Source organism: Lichenostomus cassidix, chromosome 1 (genome assembly GCF_008360975.1).
Source record: "Lichenostomus cassidix isolate B80296 chromosome 1, HeHo_3.0, whole genome shotgun sequence".
Classification (NCBI taxonomy): domain Eukaryota; kingdom Metazoa; phylum Chordata; class Aves; order Passeriformes; family Meliphagidae; genus Lichenostomus; species Lichenostomus cassidix.
Genome location: NC_139479.1, coordinates 93,822,554 through 93,838,547, shown reverse-complemented (window position 1 = coordinate 93,838,547; position 15,994 = coordinate 93,822,554). Strand labels below are relative to the sequence as shown.

Sequence of the window (15,994 nt, the reverse complement as noted above, 5' to 3'; positions counted from 1 at the left end):
CAGAAAGGGCCATATAAATCATCTTTTACCCAATTACTCCCCTAATTTTCTTCCTTGATGAAAGGATGTGATTGATTGCCATAAGGTAATTACATTTAATTCCAGTGTGCTGAGAGAATGTAATGGGATGCATGGGGCAAGTGACAAGGTTTGGTGGCTGACTAAGCCATTAGCTATTTTTAATGACCTGCTTGGCCTGTGGCAGTACCTGGGGTAGAAGTAATTGCTTTTCCTAGCAGCAGAAGGCTAGGGATGGCTTTCCCTGACAAGACCTCATAGAACAAGGCATTCTGAAAATCCACATGATTTTGAGAGGCCATGTGACTGCAATACAACTTTTCCAGACAGTGACTTTTCCAGTGTGATTATACTGAAGCATTACAGGAAGGTGTTTTTACAAACTGAGTTGCTGGGTGAGCTCCCAAAATGTAAGAGTGTCAAAATATGGGAGTTCAACATGTAAAAATAAGACAATATCAGAAAGCCACATGTTCTCTAGCTTCATTAGCAACACATGTAGCTAAGATAGCTTCTTGGTCACAGCAGAAAGGAAGAAAGAGGATTTTATTGATACTCACTGCCAGATGACTGATGTAATACTCTCTTTGAGATCCCTACTGATGAAAAATTAGTACAAATACCTTCTCTGATGTCTACTTTTTTGTAACTGAAGTAAAAATCCTGCAAGGCTCAGAGAAGAAGGTAACAGATCCAAAGTATCTTATAATTTCTGCATTCTAAGAATCCTGTGTTTACAGTTCTCTTTTCTGTTTCTTTCAAAGGAAAATTTTTCTGGTGACAGCATGTGGAGTGTGTGTGTTTTCATGCCAACACATATTCTTTGAAAGACTGCCTTGACACTGGCTCTGGTATTGGTTCCCTGTCTTTAAAACCTAAATCTGCAGTTAATCTATTACAGGTATAGCTTCATTTAAGAATGACATTGGAAACTTTTACCTTGTAAGGTGTCAGCTTTATTTAATGAAGCTACTTTGATCTGAAAGAAGTAGGTACACTGCTCTGTAGGTGATTAGATTAAGAAAGGGATATATGATAAGAAGAAAATTATTCTTCCTGTTGCTATCTGCATGATCTGCTCTGACTGTTGTTAACTAAACTAGATAGCTGTAGTGTCATTTTCAACCCATCTGCTGAATGTGAGCTCAGGTTCAGTTGTGAGAAAGTTTTTGTCTTTCAGTACTAAGGAAACCAGGGAAAAAATTTACAGTGAATTTATTTTGGTGAATATATTGATGAATTTATGGTGAATTTATTTATGGTGAATTTATTTGAAATGAATAGCATTTTGCTTACTTACTTTATTCAGGCCTGTGAAAATTAGGAAGCACTCATTGGTTCCTTCCAAAAGCCTCATGGGCTGGGAATGTGTGATAAGGTGACGCAGTTGAGTTTATAGGAGTTTACATTGAGTTTACATATTATTTTCTGCATAGTTTTTATTCTTGCAACCTTTCAAGAAACAAGTACCAATGTTAAATGTTACGTTTTGGAGATAAATAATCCTTCAAATGGAAAATGATGCTACTAAATGTGGTAAGCTGAAATATATGCTGGTTGTTTCTAAGTGGACTGAGGTCACCCTTTGTGGCCCCAAGAGGAATTGGTCATGGATTGGACTAGGTACAAGTAAACAAATGAAAGACAAGAATGTTGAAAATGTAGTTCTGTGTTAGAGAGCTCATAGCATTCACATGTGAACAAATGCAGAAAGGTAGAGACTCTGGTACAGCCATAAAGCTCTATTAGCTTCTTCAGAATGAGACCTGTGTTCTCCCAGAGCTTTGCATTGGGTTCTAGATGGGCTTGGAACTTAAATTGAATTTCAGGAGTTGCAGCCAACTTTCAAATACCCCATGTGCTGCCTTTCCTTAAATCCCAGACTTCCTGTAAACTGGAACAGAGTAAACAGCAGTCTGTCTGTTTGGTGTATCATTTGTCTTTGAAAAGTGAAAGAGAGCATCCATTGAAACAGCTGCAAGATATCATGTCACATAGCTTCTCTAAGAGATCTCCCCTAGATAACCCAATACATTCCCTTCCCTTTCTGTCACTTCTTTTCTGGGAAATAATATACTAGATCAGTTAGATCCAATATCTCATGAGAAACTGGAGCACATTGCAAATTGATTAGTAATGAGATTTCATTTTTTATAAACTCACCTTCAGTAGAGACAGGGAATAAATTGTAATTGCAGGTCAGAGCTTTATCATTGATTAGGAGATACCAGGGGGTTTTATCCTAATAATGATTTGTAGCAATGTACATTAGCTTTCACTTTGGTCTACATTTGTAATAATTTCTTTCAATTTGTTGATAGTTACAAAAGAAAGAAGGAATTAATTACTTCCTTCTTTTGTGGCCAAAAACAAGTGGAGACCTGCAAGTCTGTGGTGCACATTATGACAGGGCATCAGTTTGTGGAATACATAATCTCTAAACAAGTGCTGGTTTTGGTTGTGTGAATTAATGGATAATTATGCAATATGCTGAATGCCTATAGCAGGCATTCCTTGGGGGATGGCCTGCTGTCATTACCATCAGCCTTGCTCAAGTGCTTTACCCTTTTCAGAATTGGACAATGTGCTGTGATAGTGTTAGAGGGCAACGTGTGAGAATCAACCTCAGGAAGGTGCTGTGAGAAGCAGGGGTGTTATTCACTACCTGTTGCCTTCAGGGTCTTTTCAAAATTAATCTAATATGCAAAGAGAGGAAATGTTCTTTAGGGTAGAGAGAGCAGGATTCCTTTTGCAGTCATGGACTAACTCAGTGTGATTCTGCGTGAATCCTTTCCCTTCACTTAGATTCATTTTCAGGAGCCATAGAATCAGCCGTTGAATCATATTTGCTTCTGTTATTGTGTGTTGTTAATGACTGGGAAATGCTTTCCAGTCTGTAGGCAAATGGCACCAGATTTATTGAATACGCTGGGCTGCGTAAAGTGCTGGGCATGTTTGAAAGGGATAGATGAAAAAGGGCTGATTATAGAGCCCTTTGAAGTCTGGGTTAAAAGTTTACACAGATTTCTGTGGGCTCTGGATCAGATAGCCAGTGTGAAAAGAGGGATGGGACAGAAAATGTTAAGCAAGGTCATCATCTACTGGTTTTTAAACAAGGAACCAAGCTGGTGCACTTGTGATTGATCGCTCTTTTTGCTTTTACTTGGAAAAAGTGAGGGAAACATTACTGGTATCCCATTGATGAACATTCAGTTTTGGAACGGAACATGGAAACTCTCTGCATCATCGCTGTCTGAATTTCTCTGTCTGCAAACGATGATCCACTGATGAACGCAGACATAAAGATGGAAAGAACACTCTATGCTGCAGTCCTGCTCGGTAAATCCTCTCACAAATAGACCCTCCAGCTACTCAGAGTCACGTTGCCTGGTTTATTTCAAGGGTCAGTGCCCGGGTGAGGAATGTGACATCTTGGGCCATTTATGTAACCACTTAATTGAGTAACAGGTGAGCAGGGAGTCCATGTACAGTGTAAACAAATCCCTCTGCCATTTTCCCCTGCATTGTCAGGCTGATTCTAATGAAGAAAACATGCAAACCTGAAGCCAGGGAATCCAGGGCTGTAGCCTACTCAGAGTTTCAAGAGGAAGTGCTTCAGTGAGGACACTTTCCACGGTGTCGCAGGTGAAGACTGAAATATTTCCCCTGCCTCCTCTGACTCACTGTTAGTTCACTTCTGCACCACCCTGGCTGGGTGCTGGAAACACTTGTGCTCTGAGGAGAGGAAGGAGGGTGATGGACTCCACATCTTGTGGCATGGTCTCAGGAGCTGTGGTCTGTGTGTGAATTGTTACTTCATCCCGGTTCAAGTTACAGTGGCTTAGCTTCTTGTCTGTGAGCATCATATTATAGGAGAGACTGTGTTGACTTGGAGCTTCCCGAAGGAAGAGCTGGCTGTTTTCATTGTCTCTAATACAGGCTTCTCCTTACCTAGGAGCCTATTAAGCACTGACTGCAGACCAGGGAAATGTACCCTGACTGTGCTTAGTCCATGATGAGTGTGCACATCAGCTGATAGTCAACAGCTCTTCTCCTTCAGTGAATCTGTGTAAAAATAGAGCTCATGCATCTAGTTCCAGTCATCAAAAATAGAACATTTGTAATTGTTCACGACCAACAATTTACTCAGTTTGTGCACACCATAAATTCTGGCAGGTGTCTTACATCTTTCGCAGGTTTCACTCCGCTTAAGTGCAGCGTACTCTTATGTCTAATAAATTCAACCTGATCTTTAAAAAAGAAAGACATTTCTCCAGGTTTACTGGGGCTCTACTATAGTTGTCATCAATAAGAATATTGAATAACTAGTTTGAGCTTCTTGAGGGAAATATATATGTGTAGCGATAGGTATTGCTTGAGCCCAGATGAATATATTTTAGCCAAGTTTTGTAAGCTGTTTCTTTTTTTTATAATGTGTGTTTTCTCTGACAAGCACACAGTTAAAGGCAATGTTGTACATATTTTATGTTACCTAATAAATATTTTATTAGCCTTATTAATGAGGTTAGAGGGAAAGAATAGAAAATTAATAGTTTATGTTAAGATGATGTCAAAAGGCATATAACTCTTAGAGCTAACATATTTGCCACATTTCCCAGTTGGCAACCAAATCATTTCGTATCTGCACAGCACTTCAGCACTCCATTGGGCCATTTGCCTCTGTGCACATCATATTTATCATTATCATGTTCATTAAATCAACATCCTTTAACAGATTTTCATGTCGCTTGGGTTCTCCCTATGCAATGAGTATCTCATGTCTTGTCTACCTGGGTGTTACTTATCTCTTAGAGGAAGGCAAAGAGTGAAAGAAGCAGCAGTGCTCTGATGCTGAAGTCACAGTGAGCAGGAGGTCTTGCTCTCCATGTGTGTCTGCAAGTGCTTCATCCCACTGCCTCTCTAAGTCAAGCAAGAACTCATCTTACACTCCATACATGTGTCATAATCATGGCACATCCCTTGAATTACCAGCTTCGTATTCTGTCCCCACATGGAGACAGATCTAAAGCCTGCTGAATTCTCTGAGAGTTGGTTTGTCAAGCTGGGATAGTCTTTATTATTCAGGAAAGAGTCAGGAGAAGAGCATGTCAGAAGCACGTAGATATACAGAGGAGTTTCTCCCAGCTAGTAACAAGCAGGGAGTACACACAAGGACCAAAGCAGAGAGAGAAAGAAAAAAGTATTTTGGACATCCTTAGGAGATCCAGAGGTTCTTTATGCAGCATGTACTGAAAATGTCCATGGAAGTACAGAAATCTCAGGAGACATATTCTACTGAGAATCAGTGGCAAATAAAGAATTGTGAAGGTTTTCACTTGTTCTGTTCTCTTTGAAGCACCCCAAGTACAGGCCTTCAACACTCCAGGAGTCAAAACACCTGAGCTGTTTGCAGAAGCTATCCATATGTTTTACTGCCAGGCAACTGAGATTCCGGTTTTTTGCTTCCTTTAGGCTGTACCTAACCTGTCTTTACTGGAAACACAGTGGTGAGAGAGTGGAAACAATTAACCAGGATTAGAAAAGTAGGGAATGATGCTATACTAACTCTGACTCACGGTAAACCCACTAAGCCCTGTGGAAAGCCTTAGTTATGGTTTTGAGACCTTAGATTTGGTATTGAAAAATATGCCAAGAATAGCTCAAAAATGAGACAATTCCTGCATTACTGAGGATTTTCCATTGGGAATTCCTGTGCAAGGTCTGCAAGTGTCTGATGTACTTAGCCTACTGTATGAAGGATGTCTGAATCACCACTCTCTGTCCTGTGCTTTTCTTTCGCTCACTTCTGGACACGGTCCATGTCCCTGATGTCCCTCCATTGACTTCAGCTTGCACTGGATTAAGCCCAGCAGTTGCCTAAGTATATTAATTTCATGGTTGTTTGTGGTTATGTTTTGGAGATTCTAAGGGTACTGACTGCTATAAATATCTTTATAGTTTGGCCTTATAAAAATGCAGTGCCTTTACCCTGTTCTCATGCCTTTATTATTGTCATTATCGAGTTACCCCTTTTAAATCACTCCATGGTTTAAAAGTAGAAAAACCTCCTTAGAAAAACATAGCAGCCTCCTCCATGGAAGAATATGATTTAATGACAAGTTATTAGCTATGGAGCATTATGACTTGGCTTGTGAGCATTTAGCCTAATCCACTAGCCAGTGCCAGTCCCAGCACATGGGTCTCAGGTCACAGTACTCCATACTCAGAAGTTTCTTTAAGCTCTGTGAGAAGCTGTGCTAAGTAGAACAGTGACTATGCCCATATGTCACTAGCTATCTATGGAGGCAAGATTTGAGAACAGGGAGCTAAAAAGGGTTCACATTTTCTTGGCTACCTTATCAAGCAGCTTTACGTCAACATCTTCAAGTTACATCTAGCCTTGACCTTCAGCATCTGACTTGGGACTTTCCAGACTGATGTTCTTTAAATGAACAGTATCAAGAGCTTAGAGCCCAGAGTGTGGTCTCTTTTGTTTGGGCTACTATGGGAATTGCACATACAATTGCACTGTGTGTTAAAAGAACCACAGAGAAGCCCAAGCGCCCAGTTAAGTGCCTTGGCACGTCCCTTCAAACCCCACCAAGCAGCTGTTTCAGTCAGACATACCTGATTTCTGTATGGCTGTGAACTTTCCATGAAAATCCAGACTAATTTCTGCTGCTGGACACAAACTCAGGTGTTTGGTTGCTGTTCACTCCAACCTTAAAACTTAACAATGTTCTCAGGCATATTCACCTGCAGGACTCAATTTTACAGGTGTTCCCAGGGCTGGTGGTCTGGTTCAGGCTGTGTACCAGACAGCAATGGTTAGGATTAAGAACCAGCTTATGGTCCTCCACTGCCTGATTTACTAAGAATTTGCCTTCCAATTTTCCACTTCTGCATTGCTCATTTTGCTGAAGCCTCTCTCCTCCACATGAAAAACGTAATCTTTGTTAAAGCAAATTGCTTTTTACTGTTGAAAATGTGAATTGTCAAGCTGCTTTCTCTGTCTCTGGGGTCTTAGTGCTGTTGTAAATCTAGTCACGGGTGGTAGGCAGCTCCCTACATCAGTGTCTAAAAAGCATTTTAATCCAAGTCGCACTTTGATCCTTTGAGAACATTCTCCCTCCTTGCAGTGGTGGAGGGGTGCAGTGGTAGCTGGGGAAGGTATGCTTTGTACCATCTGTGTTGCCTGCAGTACTTTAGCAGTCAACATTCCATGGATGAAAAGTGCAGCCCTAGTAATTTAGGGGCAGCAGAGGAACTCCACAGTCCTGTTCTGAAAGATCCTAGCATTTCTAGAAAATTTGTAACTGGAATGACTGAAAAAGATGGTGCTTGCCTAGACCAGCAGTGCAGCTTATCTCTTCAGCAAATTTCCAGTAGGGTGTAGACAGCCAAGTCCTTTTCACATGTGGCTCATTGACACCATCTGTATGTGGTATCTAACCTGACAACAAAAGTCACGGTAGGTGTGCTGTCCACATGAGTTGTAATGTTCTTCCAAACCCAGAAGACAAATCCATCTGTAATAGGTAAGAACTGGTCACCTGAGCAATGAACTTAATGCTGTTTGGTGCATTGTGGTGGCTGTGCTACCTGGGAAGCTGCCATGCTGCTGGGTTGGCTCTGGAGGAAACTGTGCAGATCCCTGAGGAGCAGGCAGGATGCCCTTGGTATCAGCACTCTGGGCAAGCACAAAATGCCAGAGTGTGGAGCCAGCACTATGATACTGAGATTCATCTGATCTGTCATGTTTAGAGGTGTCTCCCAGCCTTCTCCTTGTCATATGTTTTAGAGCTTCACTGTTGTCATTATATTTATTTCTGCATGATGCTAGTGATGATTACTATCCCTGATTCATAGAAAGAGAGATGAGATTCAGAGAGACACAGGACATGTTTCATATGTCCAAGTTGCACATGAAACAAAGCACAGACTTAGTGTTATCTGAGCTATCCTGGGATCAGGCAAGCTGTGTTAGCTGAAGTATGTGCTTGGATTAATTAGCAGTCCAAGCACAATGAAAGTATCTCTTTGAAAATGTGTGTTAGCATCTCTGTGTGTGGCTGTTAGGAATATCATTCTGCTTAAAGTTTATAGAATGACTTTTAACAGCTCTGTTCTGAAATGTGTCATGGGAACATAAGTGACATAAGTGACCCTGCTCTCCTCACATGAAGGGTGGGTGGCCAAGCAGAAGCCTTTCAAGTTCCTGGCTAGCATTTTAACCACTGGGAATTCTTTCCATAAATACTGTTCAGAGGGGTACTGTTCATGGTGACTTGTAAGAGGGTTTTTCAATTACATCTCAGTCTTGCTGTGGAAGCTTATTCCCCCAGATTCCCTTATTTTGTGAAGGTTTCTTATACCCATTCTCTCTTTTTTTTTTTTTTTTTTTTTTTGCTGTGAAACATTCTCTGGCATGACTCAGACTTTTTTTTTTTTTTTTTTTTTTTTGCCTTGCACAGCATTCAAGATGCAAATTGCAGCATCTTGAACAGTTTGTTGGAGCATGATGCTCTAAACAGAATAATGGATTTGTTCCCTCGGATGCAGGAGTTAGCAGGAATCAGTTAAAGGCCTAGGTGAAGCCTGGTAGGTGACATAGGTGTTTCTGCACTGTACTTTCAGCCTGACAGCTCCCTAAGGAAAAGGTGGTTGTAATTATTTTTTTAAATTATCTTCAGGTTTATTATCCTGTGCCCACACATGCACAGGAAAAGATTTCAGACAATTTTAAGATTTCAGGAATTAAGTTTATTAAAGATTTTAAGTTTTTAAGATTTCAGACAATTAACTGCTTCTCTAGCAAAGCCTCATGATGAATTGATTTGTTTTTAATTGGAGTATCCCTACATCATCAGTGTGTTCGTACATCGTTTAAAGAAAACATAGCTCTCTTCCTGCTGTCAGGTTGGCTGCACATGGATTTAGAGTATATATTTCATCTCTCCTTCTCCCTGTGAGGGCTTGTGCTATTTCAGACATGTGCCTGGCTCTGGCTTTCGAATATGTAGCTGAATGGGGGACCATGTCCATTGTACCAAGCTGATGCTTATAATGGGGCAGATGTCACCTTCTTATCCTTTGCCAACCCCTATCAATCTCAATTTCTAACAGTTTTTTTTCACTGTCCGTGCAGAAGTCAGGAAAGTACAGTATCACATCAAGGGTGAAGAGTGAAGAGCACTGGGGGTTTGTCTGTGTTGTACCCTGCGTGGTGCACATTAGAGCAACACCTATCAACACCCAAGTAAATGCTGAGCAAACTAGCTGGGATACAGAAATGTACCTGATCATGATAGAATGGGCTAATTCCTTCTTCTCTACAAGACTGTCAAACAGCGTTAGGCTCTGTATCGGGAAGATCTAGGTCTCAGCAGAAAGGGAGACCCAATAGTAGAAAATAATCTGTTTTCTGATGACAACTTTCTCTGAAGGACTAGCTGGTTTTTGCTGTTTTTAATTAACTCAACAGGAGAAGCACAATCGAGTCCTTAGTGCCGTGCTCTGGCCAACCAGAATTAGATTACTGTAACCAGTTCATTTCAAGATGCTCCAGTGTGTCAGCACCACACTGCAGCCTTCTCTCTGTTATGGCTAAGACCCTTGGTGACAAAGGGAGACAAAGGAAAATTCCAGCATGGGAATTCAGGTATGTCTTCCACAGCTCATCCTTTTTACCCAGGGTGTTTGGTGCATTGGAAGCATTTATATTCTGGTATTCTTTAGTTCTGCTCAACCCACTGCATCATTACCATCCTTGTTTATTTGGTATGGTCTTCCAAGCAACAGACTGATGTCTGAATCAAATTTTTAATAGGTAACCAGGAGAATAATACATATCAGTCAGTTGCTCTTTCTTTCTTTTTGCTTGATCAAGAGGCTTAATTCATTTATGCATTCATGCTGTAAACTTTCAGCTCACAAAAGTGTAACAACAGATCATTATCTTTTCAGGTATTCATACAGCATATTATGGAAATATGTTATTAACTTTATTGCATATGTATATAGAATTTGAGTGTTGTGGTACAAATAAATGTATCTGACTTTGCAGAGTCTTTTAAACCTAACTCAAATAATGATATCAACAGGCACAGCAAGTGGAGAACAAGTGCACACATATGCTGTTTAAGTAAGTTGATATCCTTCTATGATAATACCACCTACCTAGTGGGTGAAGAGAAGGTGGTAAATGTATTTTTTGGGATTTTAATAAGGCTTTTGATCTGCCCTCCACAACATTCTTTTGGACAAGTTGTCCAGCTGTAGGATGAATGGGTTTGCAGTGTGCTGGGTGATGAGCTGGCTGAAGGGCAAAGCTCAAGGAGTTGTAGTGAATGAGGCTACCTCTGGCTGGCAACCAGGCACCAGCAGTGTTCCTCAGGGTTCAGTCCTAGGGTCAGTGCTGTTCAATATTTATCAACGGTCTGGATGCAGGAGTTAAATGTACAATTAGCAAGTTCACTAACAATACCAAACTGGGAGGTGCTGTTGACTCTCCTCAGGGACAAGAGAACTTGCAGAGGGATCTAGGTAGACTAGAGCATTGGGCTGTATTTAATGAGATGAAATTTAAGAAGCTGAAATGTTGGATTCTGCACATGCTCAGTTCACACAAAGCAGGAGGTTGTGCCCTGTTGCTGAGGAATTCCATCCGTTTGTTCTGGCCAGAGCACCAAGAAGCTGGTTCAGTTTAACAGAGAAAAGTAATGACCTGATATCACAACATACATTTCTTGCTAGTGATCCTGTGACTGTGCTGTACGTGTATGAAGTGGGTACAGAGCACCAAAGCGCTCAGTCACCATTTCAGATTAATGTCATGGAGATCTATGTATTTACTGTGCCTGCCAAACAGCACTTAATTACTCAGAGCCCTTTTCCTGTAGTCTGCTTAGTTAAATAATGCAGAGTGTAACTGCAAATGGTAGCTCAACTTATTGGCCTGTGAGTTCAGTGTTTGCTGTGCTGCAATGTTAAGTGCAGAGTCTGTGATGTGTATGCTGTAGTTCCCATCTGCAGCAAACGCAGACGTCAGAGGCATCTGGAAAGCAGGTAATGTTGAACCAAAGAGCAAACTGCAGATGTTGATGCTAAAAAGATTTAGCACTTCTAAATGGTAGAGAAGGATGTTTGCATCAGTCTGGTCTCATCTAGTTCTTCTTCTGAATTGTAATTAAATATATTGGAGTAGGTGACTTTTTCCAAGAGAATCACATTCAGCAAATAAAATCCTTGGTGAAAAATTTCTTCTCGATGATGCTACAGTTCAGTGTAACAAGTGCAAGTCTGTTACAATTTAATAACTATTTCACTGCTGCTTTTTAATTACTTTAATGGTCACAAGTCAGTTTCTATCAGAGAAGTCATGGCAGCTAGAGTTAGTTATGCCCTTTGTTGCTTGCCTTATCAGTACAGTTGTTGTAGAATAAGCCACAGACACTCAGCAATTCTCCTGGACTCCAAGGACATCCCCTAGGACCCAGGGGAAATCAGAAATTAGTGACAGAAAAGTGCTTTGTTATATGGGTAAGAGTTTCTTCAAGGCCACCTCAAATTCTCCATCAGTGTCAAATTGACTCTGAATAAGTAAAATAAAGTTATATAAAGGAAGAAGGGAACTTTCCATGAAAGATCATGGTCAGAGTTTATTTATTTATTCTAGCAGGGTATTCTTTTGCTGATGAATATATCCATTTCCATGTCAAAGCTTGATCACTTCAACATGGGTCTGAACCCAAACCAGAGTCTTAGTCTTCTAACTTCAGCCTTTAAAATAGCTTGAGCAATGTGTTTATATTAACTGAAGCAAAACCATCTATGCAGCCGCACACGACCATGAAAAACTAGAATTTCAGTTCAGAGGTCACATGTTGTGCCAAATGCCCATTTTCATTAGTTTGTTGAGACTTTGCTTTTGTTCTTTTCTTGCCACTTTCTTAATCTGTGATCTCACCTCCTCCTTTCACTTATGCTTCATTGTTAGCTTATTCCTTCAGTTCTCATCTCTGTTTTCTTTGGTCAAGGGTTAAGAGCTCCAAACACAGGTTAAAAGAATTATATCAATATTATCAGTTGATTCTGCTTCAGTTGGCAACTCCTGTGCTTTTCAAGGGTGACATTTGATGTACTGTGCTGGCTTTTTTCTTTCCAGAGTTATTTGGGGAGCTTTCTCCAAATTCTTTGCTGGTATTAAATTATCTTAGTCATCTCATCTCCTAAGATAGAGGAGCATGCATTTATTTTAAGAAATTATATAATGGCATATTCTTCAGGTGGCTTTATGTCTCTTTCACTATTTTCACTTTGGTTCTTGTCATTTCCCTCATTTTTCTCTGAGATAGAACCATCTCTTCTGCGTCTGTGTCTTCTGTGTTCTCCATGATTTGGGATGATCTCTTTGGGATCAGGTTCTGCAGTGTGTTGATTTTTCTGGCTCAGGCAAGACCTAGAGAATTTGATCCTGCATGTAAACTAAAACTTATATTCTAAAGAAATGTAGCTGTAACTTTTTTTACATACTGGGATTTATCCTATGACAAGGCTATAGTGCTAAACTTTGCAAAACTTCTTTTGCTCTTCTTAAATGATATAAAGATAACCTAAGGCAAAGTGAGTTCTAGTCTTCATGAGGTTAAGTCAGATTTTTTGAGTAGGATAGTAGGGAATACAGTTTCAATTGGAAGTGACCTACAATGACCATCCAGTCCAACAGCCTGACCAATTCAGGGCTTTTACGTTTTAAGAAATTGAATACAGAATGTGTGCTGCTTTGGCCATTCGTGTGCATATTGGCACACCCTTTGATTGATACCCTCTAACCTGAGGTCCAGTTTACCAGTATTCCTAGCAGAGACGTACCAGCTGAGATCCTGAAAAGTATTTAAATGCATGATTCTTGCTTAAGGCTGAACTCCATTGATTTTGACCTAGGTTCACAAGCTGGATAAGACTGAATTTGGTGGTGTTCAGGTATGGAGCTCAGAAAGACAAGCCTGTTGGCTCTGACCTACAGGCACTTGTGTAAGTCTTTTATTTTCAGCATGTGAGCAGCCCTCTGCCTTTTCTAAACTTCTCGAAGCATAGGTCCAGATTACTATTTAGGGCATCAGCTGCACACCTACCAGAAGCCTGAAATGTGAGAAGTAAAGTAGCAGTCACCTGCGTAACTACTCTGTCTTGAAAAGTAAATTTAAGCACAAGCACTGTTTTATGTTTGATAATGTGTTACTAGCACAACTCCTCCTGCCTGTGGTTCACGCCAACAACTCTGGCACAAAGTGCCACTGCCAGTGATGTTCATACTCTCTGCTTGCAAACAGTACTGTAGCCTTAAAGATGCAGGCCAGTACAGTAACATGTTGCTAATGCAATAAACATGGACTTGAAATAAATTTTTAAAACACACAAAATTCAATGGCTGTGAGTCAAGGGTCAAGTCTAAGTAAGTTTTCCAAAGAGCCAACTGGTCTTCTGCCAGATCTTCTGCTTTACCCACGGACTGGTTTCCCTTCAGCAATGTTGGCATCTCTCTGCTTAGGTAATGCCATGACTCTCTGCCAGGTTTATCTCACATTACAAAATCCTTAACACTGGGCTGGAAGAGGTTGAAAGGTCTCTCTGGATCTTACAGGAAAGAAGCCCTATTTCAACATGGCTGTGAGTTTGCTATTTCTTTTTTCATCAGTGCTGTGTTGCCTAGTCTGGTATATTTATCATGAGTTTCATAGTGTTTGATGTCCTGTAAAACAGGACCGAAAATATAAAAAAAAACCTGCTGATGTCCCAGCTCTCATTTTCAAGTGATTAAACAAGAATTTCAGCCTTCACTTAAGAAACACATTTCTAGGCTAAGCATTGTTGAGAAGTAATTGGAAATACTGTTTGAAACACTTGAATATTACTGGAAGTGAAAAATATTGGAAGTGCTTATATACTCTGCAAACTGAGAAATCAGAATATGCTAAAAATTAGAGCGTGCTCCTTTTTTTTGACTCAAGTCCCATGGTTTTAAAGTTAATCTGGAGATTCAGGAACAAGAGCAGTTGAGTCCTTCTCTTTGACTGTCTGTTTTCCCCAATTACTTATGCTGTTCTGCTATTCAAACCTCTCTTCAAGTCAAGTGGATCAAATGGAGGATGTGGGTTTGGCTTAGCACCTGCCTTTGCTGAATTTCGCGTTAAAGGAGACCCAAAAAGGGAGTTTGGTACCTCTTGGTGTTTCGCTTCCACAGCCAGGCCACCCCACTTCACCTTTTTTATTTCCATTTAGAAAAGCTCAAAGGGTTCTCCCTGTTTTTTGAAGTTTGCTGCATTTCCCTTGGTGGTTGTAAAGATTACCCTGCCCTAGTTTATCTTAAAAAATTGCTGACAGTGTGCCATCTGCAGCCCTTGTAGCATGGCTGGGGCAATGCTCAGCATTTACAAAGGAATGTTTTTCTCTCAGATGTTTGAATTCAAACCATACTCTTGTTATTTATTAAATAAGTAAATAAAACCTTATTTCCTGATGTCTCATTTATTAAAAAAAGTGAGGGTTTATTTGGAATGTTAGGCTTTGTGTTTACTCTCAGATCAGAGATGACTTTTACTCCACATAGTGCAAGTGCAGGTGTAGTGCTTCTGTGCCATGGAACACATGAGAATGAAGAAGTGCTGTGAGCTCCCTGCACTGGGCATCTGTGCTCAGCTGTACTTGGTGTGACTGGGCACAACTCTTCCTTGCCCTGCAATGGCATCTGGTTTGTGTCAACACGAGTGAAGGGTGGTGCAGGTTTGATAAGCTGTCCTAAGCAGGTTGAAAGGCTCTTTTCCAAAATGGCTTTAGGAAAGCTAAAGCAAACTTGATGAGGTTTTGAAGCTGGAAAACTTTTGTGAGACAGGCTCGTCATCACCTCACTCTGTGCTGAGGAATTTGGGTTGGAGCCTTATCAGCTTTAGAGCAATGTTTTCCCATACAGAAGGGTTACCTCAACATTAGAAATGGATGCTGCAGCTTAGATAAAAACTATCTAAGTTTTTATCTAAGAAGATATCTAAGAAGAGGTTCAGTTCATAGTTCTGCTAACTAGCTGTCCTAGGACTTCACAGGACTTCTGCCTCGGTTCTGCTTTTTGGGGTTTTTTTCGGTCCACATCCCATTTCTGCCTTCCCCCAAGATACATTCTGTTTCCCACCCACACCTTTCCTCATCTGAGAATTACTTAACTTTCTGAAGAGGAGTCCTGTGAAACATATCCTACACAGATGCACTGCTAGGGTGGAGCTGGGAATAGAGCATGGGTGGAAACAGGGACTGGGACAGGGATGAGGGAGAAAGGAAGCATGAGCCAGCAGTGTGCCCAGGTGGCCAAAAAGGCTAGTGACATTCAGGTCTGTATAAAAAATAGTGTATCAAGAAGTACTAGGAAAGCGACTGTCCCTCAGTACTTGGCACTGGTGAAGCTGTACCTCAGGTTCTGTATCCAGGTGTGGACCCCTCAGGAGAAGGAAGATGTTGAGATGCTGGAGTCAGTCCAGCAATGGGAATGGTCTGGAGCACAAGTCCTATGAGGAGCAGCTGAGAGAACTGGAGTTGTTTAGCCTGGAGGAGTCTCAGGGGTGACCTTATCACTCTATAGCTACCTGAACAGAGGGTGTAGCAAGATGAGGGTCAGGCTCTTCTCCCAGGCAGCCAGTGACAGGACAAGAGGAAATGTCCTTGAGCTGTGCCAGGAGAGATTTTGGTTGGACATCAGGAAGATTTTTTTTTTTCACTGGAAGGATGATTAGACATTGGAATGGACTGTCCAGGGAGATGGTGGAGCTATTGTTACTGGAGATGCTCAAGAAACGACTGGACATTAGTTCTATGGTGTAGCTGTCATGATGGTGTTCAGTCACAGGTTGGACTCAATGGTCTTGGAGGTCTTTTCCAACCTTAATGATTCTGTGATTTTATGCTATGAGACAATATGAAACCACAG

The 15,994-nt window shown here is 40.9% G+C and overlaps 1 long non-coding RNA gene across 2 annotated transcripts in view; it reads left to right on the top strand.

Moving 5' to 3' along the window:
- Positions 1 to 15,994, top strand: part of LOC146445311 (uncharacterized) — a 273,530-nt gene that overhangs the window by 137,839 nt on the left and 119,697 nt on the right. The gene's annotated exons all lie outside the window — the stretch shown is intronic.